Below are 8,257 nucleotides of genomic sequence, written 5' to 3'. Positions count from 1 at the left end.
GATGTTTTCCGACAAGTTCAAGGAGTTGACTACGATGAGACCTTCTCACTTGTAGCGATGCTAAGAGTCTGTTGGAATTATATTAGCAACTACTGCATTATTTATGAAATCTTGCAGATAGGATGTCAAAACATTGTTTCCTCGACGTTTTTCTTGAGGAAAGGTTGTATGTGATACAACCGGAAGGTTTTGTCAATCCTGAAAGATGCTGATAAGTATGCAAAGCTCCAGCAATCCTTCTAAGGACTGGAGTAAGCATCTCGGAGTGGGAATGTATGCTTTGATGAGATGATCAAAGATTTTGGGTTTATACAAAGTTTATGAGAAACTTGTATTTCCAAAGAAGTGAGTGGGAGCACTATAGAATTTCTGATGAGTATATGTTGTTGACATATTGTTGATCAGAAATGATGTAGAATTTCTGGAAAGCATATAGGGTTATTTGAAAGGTGTTTTTCAATGTAAAATCTGGACTAAGCCACTTGAACATTGAGCATCAAGATCTATAAGGATAGATCAAAACGCTTAATGGTACTTTCAAATGAGCACATACCTTGACATGATCTTAAAGGTGTTCAAGATGGATCAGTCGAGAAGGAGTTCTTGCCTGAGTTGTAAGGTATGAAGACTTAAAGCTCGACCATAGCAGAATGGAGAGAAAGGACGAAGGTCGTCCCCTATGCTTAAGACGTAGGCTCTACAGTATGCTATGCTGTGTACCGCACCTGAAGTGTGCCTTGCCATGAGTCAGTCAAGGGGTACAAGAGTGATCCAAGAATGGATCACAGGACAGCGGTCAAAGTTATCCTTAGTAACTAGTGGACTGAGGAATTATCTCGATTATGGAGGTGGTAAAAGAGTTCGTCGTAAAGGGTTACGCCGATGCAAGCTTAACACCTATCCGGATAGCTCTGAGTAGAGATACCGGATACGTATAATGGAGCAACAATTTAGAATAGCTCCAAGTAGAACAGTTATTTGGAAAAGCTCCAAATAGAACGTGGTGGCTACATCTAGGAGATGACATAGAGATTTGTAAAGCACACACGGATCTGAAAGGGTCAGACCCGTTGACTAAAACCTCTCTCACAAGCAACATGATCAAACCCAGAACTCATTGAGTGCTAATCACATAGTGATGTGAACTAGATTATTGACTCTAGTAAACTCTTTGGATGTTGGTCACATGGCGATGCGACCTGTGAGTGTTAATCACATGGCGATGTGAACTAGATTATTGACTCTAGTGCAAGTGGGAGACTGTTGGAAATATGCCCTAGAGGCAATAATAAATTTATTATTATTATATTTCCTTGTTCATGATAATCGTTTATTATCCATGCTAGAATTGTATTGATAGGAAACTCAGATACATGTGTGGATACATAGACAACACCATGTCCCTAGTAAGCCTCTAGTTGACTAGCTCGTTGATCAATAGATGGTTACGGTTTCCTGACCATGGACATTGGATGTCGTTGATAACGGGATCACATCATTAGGAGAATGATGTGATGGACAAGACCCAATCCTAAGCATAGCACTAGATCGTGTAGTTCGTATGCTAAAGCTTTTCTAATGTCAAGTATCATTTCCTTAGACCATGAGATTGTGCAACTCCCGGATACCGTAGTGCTTTGGGTGTGCCAAACGTCACAACGTAACTGGGTGGCTATAAAGGTACACTACGGGTATCTCCGAAAGTGTCTGTTGGGTTGGCACGAATCGAGACTGAGATTTGTCACTCCGTGTAAACGGAGAGGTATCTCTGGGCCCACTCGGTAGGACATCATCATAATGTGCACAATGTGATCAAGGAGTTGATCACGGGATGATGTGTTACGGAACGAGTAAAGAGACTTGCCGGTAACGAGATTGAACAAGGTATCGGGATACCGACGATCGAATCTCGGGCAAGTATCGTACCGCTAGACAAAGGGAATTGTATACGGGATTGATTAAGTCCTTGACATCGTGGTTCATCCGATGAGATCATCGTGGAACATGTGGGAGCCAACATGGGTATCCAGATCCCGCTGTTGGTTATTGACCGGAGAGTCATCTCGATCATGTCTGCATGTCTCCCGAACCCGTAGGGTCTACACACTTAAGGTTCGGTGATGCTAGGGTTATAGAGATATTAGTATGCGGTAACCTGAAAGTTGTTCGGAGTCCCGGATGAGATCCCGGACGTCACGAGGAGTTCCGGAATGGTCCGGAGGTAAAGAATTATATATAGGAAGTGCTATTTCGGCCATCGGGACAAGTTTTGGGGTCACCGGTATTGTACCGGGACCACCGGAAGGGTCCCGGGGGTCCACCGGGTGGGGCCACCTACCCCGGGGGCCACATGGGCTGTAGGGGGTGCTCCTTGGCCTATATGGGCCAAGGGCACCAGCCCCTAGAGGCCCATGCGCCAAAGGGACAAGAGGAGGGGAGAGTCCTAAAGGGGGAAGGCACCTCCGAGGTGCCTTGGGGAGGATGGACTCCTCCCCCCCTTGGCCGCACCCTTCCTTGGAGGAAGTGTCAAGGCTGCGCCCTCCCCCTCTCCCTTGGCCCTATATATAGTGGGGAGAAGGGAGGGCAACCATACCTAAGCCCTGGCGCCTCCCTCTCCCTCCCATGACACATCTCCCTCCTCCCGTAGCGCTTGGCGAAGCCCTGTTGGAATCCCGCTACTTCCACCACCACGCCGTCGTGCTGCTGGATCTCCATCAACATCTCCTCCCCCCCTTGCTGGATCAAGAAGGAGGAGACGTCGCTGCTCCGTACGTGTGTTGAACGCGGAGGTGCCGTTCGTTCGGCGCTAGGATCATCGGTGATTTGGATCACGACGAGTACGACTCCATCAACCCCGTCCTCTTGAACGCTTCCGCGCGCGATCTACAAGGGTATGTAGATCCACTCCTCCCTCGTTGCTAGATGACTCCATAGATAGATCTTGGTGACACGTAGGAAAATTTTGAATTTATGCTACGTTCCCCAACAGATGGTGGATGAAATCACAGAAGGATTTGAGGACCTTCAGCTTGACCACCCTACGGGTGACGGGGAGACTCGGCTGGTTCTTGTCTGAAGACTCCATGCCTATGGCGGAAGAAGCTCATCAACCTTCCGAACTGGACGCCTTCGCCTCCTCCTCCTCCGGCGAGTCAGGGCACTCCGCCTCCTCCACCGCCTCCTCCTCCGGCGAGTGATCAGGGCACTCAGCCTCCTTCTCCGGCGTGTGGCGGCACTCCGCCTCCTTCTCCGTCTGCGCCGGCGCGCCCGAGCAGCCACCAGCCTCCTCCTTCTCCGCCTCGCCAGCAAGGGCGGAAGAGATCCGCCGCCGCCCCGGCTGCTCCGGTGTGTCGTAGTCCTTATCCTCTGCCTCGTAAGCAAGCACGAAAGAAGACAGCCGCAGCCGCTCCGTCTGCTCCGGCGTCTAGCAGTACAGCCAGAGGCAGGCAATACAGATTCAGTCCACCTCTCAAGCCTCTAGAGAAGTTAGCATACGAGAGGACCGTGGAAGAAAATGCGAAGATCGTGGAAAAAGAAGTGGATGACTTCTTTGAAGGGGTGAAAGCAAAGAGACATCCACCTCCGGAGGAGAAAGTAGACCGGGTGAAAGCAAAGCGCACACTCGATGCCCTAAGGAAACCACCAAAGTCTCCGCCGAAAACCAACTATGAGCGCATTACTGCAAAGGTATATATCGAAGCGGAGCGGTCGGGAAATACTATCAGTGATCGAAGGTTAGCAGAACGACGAGTTGGGAAAAATATTGCCCAACTCAGCTAACAAGCAGACCAATCGTGCCCCCCGCTCAAGGTGTCTAGCGATATCGTCACTAATGATCCGGGGATGGTGCCCGGTTATAGCAATCTTGAAGATTACCTGCCCGACGATGTACATTATGATTTCTTGGAGGTGGAAGAACACCAATACCATTACGGGAAGCCTCTTGTCAAAGATGAAAAATCTCTAACAACGATGATGCGAAGATTTCATGATTGGTACATGAAACCTGCAGAGAGTCTGGGGGACGAATACTTTGTATCTGAGAGTTAAAGAGGAGCACGACCTCATTGGAATTGATTTGTTGACTGTTTCATTTGAGGAGTTCTTCCAGTGGTTCAATCAAAAGGCCCTCGGTAAATTAACGGTCACTTGCTACTGTCTGTAAGTACTACTTCTGTCATTAAGTCTTTATATATAGCCCAGCTCTTTCATTGCATCTGTATATGATTATCCTCACTATATTATGCAGATTGAAGATCGTCGAGTGCAGAAAAGCAGAAATGTATGATATTGGGTTCATTAACACAAATCTCATAAATAAATTTTGAGGTTGAAAAGAACGTCGATGATGCTGAGGCCAACTTGCTCAAATCATTGATAGTAAATCAAAACAAAGATAAAATACTCTTTCCTTACAACTTCAAGTGAGTGTTACTGTCTTGTGCATATCGGTTTCCCTTATTACTCGAGCGAGGTTATAGTAATGTAATTGATGAGTTATGCATGCGTGCGCAGCTTCCACTATATTCTCCTGGAGATTAAGTTTGAGCAGGGACTAGTAACCGTCTTAGACTCGAGACGAAAATTTCCCGAGACCTATGCGGACATGACTAAAATGCTCGAGAAGTAAGTTCAATCGATCATTATCGCACCATATCGGCAACTTTTTATTCATTTCCTGATCTCAAGTAATTGTTTTCTTTGTCTCGCAAGGTTTGGAAAGTATTCACCACACAAGCTCCGGGACTGCCGGGGGAGCTGCGATGGACATACCCGAAAGTAAGTAGTACTAGCTAGCTAGTTCTGCGCATCTCGATCCCGTTGATTCTAGCTACTTTCATCAATGCCATTTATAATGCTTCATTATCAGTTTGATTGACCTCTATTTCTCGTAAAGTGCTTGTGGCAGGAACAAGGGAATGATTTCTGTGGATACTACATGTGCGAGTTCATCTACAACGCGACTTGCAAAGATATGCGGGGCTACTCTAAAAGACAATTTTATGTGCGTAAGCAATAATATTCACAATTTTATTTTATTACACCATCATTTCTGTTGAGTTTCATTCATATATATGTATTAATCCCCTTCTTCAAATTAGACGTGGGAGATGCGGAATGAACTCCTACCAGAAGATCGCATGAAAGCAATTCAAGAGGAATTAGCGGGATTCTTTCTTGACCACACCATCAATAAAGCCAGAGAAATACCATGTGGAACTTGATTTCAAATGCTAGTGGATTGTAACAGATCTTACATATTGTATATGTATGTAGCCAGTAGCGTCAGGTAGATAATACGAAAACTTGATGTTCGACCAATCTCTCGGAGAAGGAGAGGTCGATCACTTCTCTCGGTATGCATGACGAACTTCTGTACTTAATGGTTTCCTTCATTTTCTTACTAGCTAGCGTGTCGAGGGCCTCTCTATACGTATAGTACATAGCATCGACCAAGCACGGAGATAAGAGATGACACTTCTCTCTATTAATTAATTAGCTACCTAACACAATATATGAAACACCTTAATTAACCATACAAAACCCCCCAAATCCACCCCTTTCAAAAGAAAAAAAGAAAAATCATAGCCCCTGAACAGCTGACGCGTGGATGCCTATTGGTCCCGGTTGATGCCACCAACCTGGACTAAAGGCCCTCCTGTCTAGGCTCGCCACAGCGGCCACGTGGAGGCCCATCTGTCCCGGTTCGTATAAGAACCGGGACTAAAGGCCAAGTGCATTAGTAACGACCCTTTAGTACCGGTTTCGCAACCGGGACAGATAAGCCTTATGAACCGGGACAAATGGTCCTTTTTCTATTAGTGGGGTCCACAACCTCACAACCTTACATGGTTCCATACATTGTGCACGCCATATAATGACCACACCAACTTGATTTTCAGGTATATTCAAGTCTGCACTGATTATATCGTTTGATATAACTTTTGATAGGGTTGATAAAGAGGTTCTGCACGTTACATATTTCTGTTCAAGGAGAGGCGAGACTATGGTAGGCTAGCAGCCATACAATTTGCTCACCGTATATTTTGAGTGACCGGGGCAAACACACCGATGAATGCATGGATGCGAAAGGACGTTGCTTTGGCCGTAAGCGTTATGGCTGACTACTAAAAATCATCGCATGATTAGGTGACCTACTGAAACAATCATTGTATTCACCGGGTAGTAGATCACAATTGGGCTATATATATCATCTGGCTGTTGACAAGAGTGAGTCAACCAAACCACGATAACAGGTTTCGGGGGAATGCGTCGCTTGCATATCTTCATACGAGATACTATAATATGTGTTCAAATGATGGATCGGTTTTCTTGGAAGCAACATCACATCATATGATGTTGGTTCGGGCGGGCCTCCGCTTTGTACAGGACCAACAGATATATTTTCAGTTTGTCTAATTCACATCTAGATACTCCCTCCGTTTCATAATATAAGTCTTTCTAGAGGTTTTAATAAGTCACTACATACGAAGCAAAATGAGTGAATCTACACTCTAAAATATGTCTACATGCATCCGTATGTTGTAGTCTATTTAAAATGTCTAAAAAGACTTATATTTAGAAACGGAGGGAGTATTTTTTAAGGATGTCACATTTAAGCTTTCACAAATATATAATGCAGCAATAAGAAATAAAAAAATAGACCACAAACAGAGTGGACATCAGCTTAGATGTGACATAACTATATCACATCTAGATATGTTTTAGACAAACCCATATATTTTACACTCACCCCTGCATGCTTATCAAATAAGGACCAACCTTGCCTGCCTGCCGCCACTTGCCCTCGGAAGTCGGCGGTGGAGTGGAAACGGGCCATATGATTCGTGTCTAGCCCTGACAATATGGCCGTTAGGCTAGGCACGTGCTTAGTCAAATCTTCAGTTAGGGCGATGTAGAGTGGTTAGCGTGAGCAGCGGAAGCGGCAGTTGCGGTACTACTATGCAAGCCGATCCGTTCCAATCCCATGCCCGAATTTAGCTATCTCCAGAATTTAGCGATCTTCAAGAACAGGCAAGAATCTAGATGAAAATTGTTAGACAAAATCCAACGAGAAACTCTAAGATTTCACTATTGAAATCTGAAACTTTGCCAAGTGCCAGATTGTTTGTCAAGTGCGTTTTGTCATGTACTAGGCAAACATAACCTTTGCTAAATTCCATGAAAAAGCACTAGGAAAAAGGACGACACTCGGTAAACACATGCTTTACCGAGTTCCCATCACATAGCACCCGACACACACATGATTTGCCGAGCTCGTGCCACGTGGTACTCAGCAAAACACATTTTTTTTCCTTTCTCTTCTCCCTTTTTTGTTTCATTTCTTTTGTGCAGATTTTTTTCTTTCTATTTGCGTCTCATGCTCTATTTTTTCTACAGTATTATTTTATTTTATTTTTATTTTATTTCCCCTTCTCCATTTCATTTTATAGTCATTTAGTGTATTTTTACGCATATATTCCATATAATTTAAATTTGAATTGCAAGTGAATAAAAAATGGCATAGTTGAGTTTAAAAAACTTATTTGTGTTCATCTGTCTATGTTTAGGACTTATCCAAGAAAAGGAAATAAATTACAAACATTGGGGTCCCAAAACTCGACCTTGAAGATGGTGGTTATTGGTTTCTTAATTCTGAATAATGTAAACGAAGTCTGAAAAATAAAATTTGGCATGATGCCTTTATATGGCATCAGTATTATGTGGAGAAAAATTAAAAGGTTTCATAAAAGTTTTGATGCACACTGCTTAGAAATCGACCATCTCTGAAGAAGATTCGTGTGTTTGACCTTAAAAAATATCTACAATGAAAATATCATTACATGTTCCATGTGAAAATTTGGCATTTTTTCGTTTGCTATATTTAAGTCATTTCAAGCATTTCTAGTTATTTAGCGAATACAATTAAAATTTGAACTACAAGTGCAAGAAAAAGTTGAAAAAATCGGGTTAAAGATCCGTTTGCATTCTTGTCAATGTTTAGGCCTTATCAAAGAAAGGAAAAGGAATTTTAATAATCAGGGTGCCAAGACTCAACATCGAAGATGATGGAGATTATTGATTTTTTAATTCCAAAAAATGGAAACGAAGTATGAAAGATAAGAAACTTGTCATGGTGGCCTTATATGACATCGGTATGTTGTGGTAAAAAAAATTAGAAAGTTTCACAAAGGTTGTAATGGACATTGCTTAGAAGCTAGACATCTCATAGAAAGAACTGTGGTTTCAAGATGGA

Source organism: Triticum urartu, chromosome 7 (assembly GCF_003073215.2).
Source record: "Triticum urartu cultivar G1812 chromosome 7, Tu2.1, whole genome shotgun sequence".
In the NCBI taxonomy this organism is placed as follows: Eukaryota; Viridiplantae; Streptophyta; class Magnoliopsida; order Poales; family Poaceae; genus Triticum; species Triticum urartu.
The sequence above is the reverse complement of the archived record's forward strand: the minus strand, read 5'-3'. Positions refer to the sequence as shown.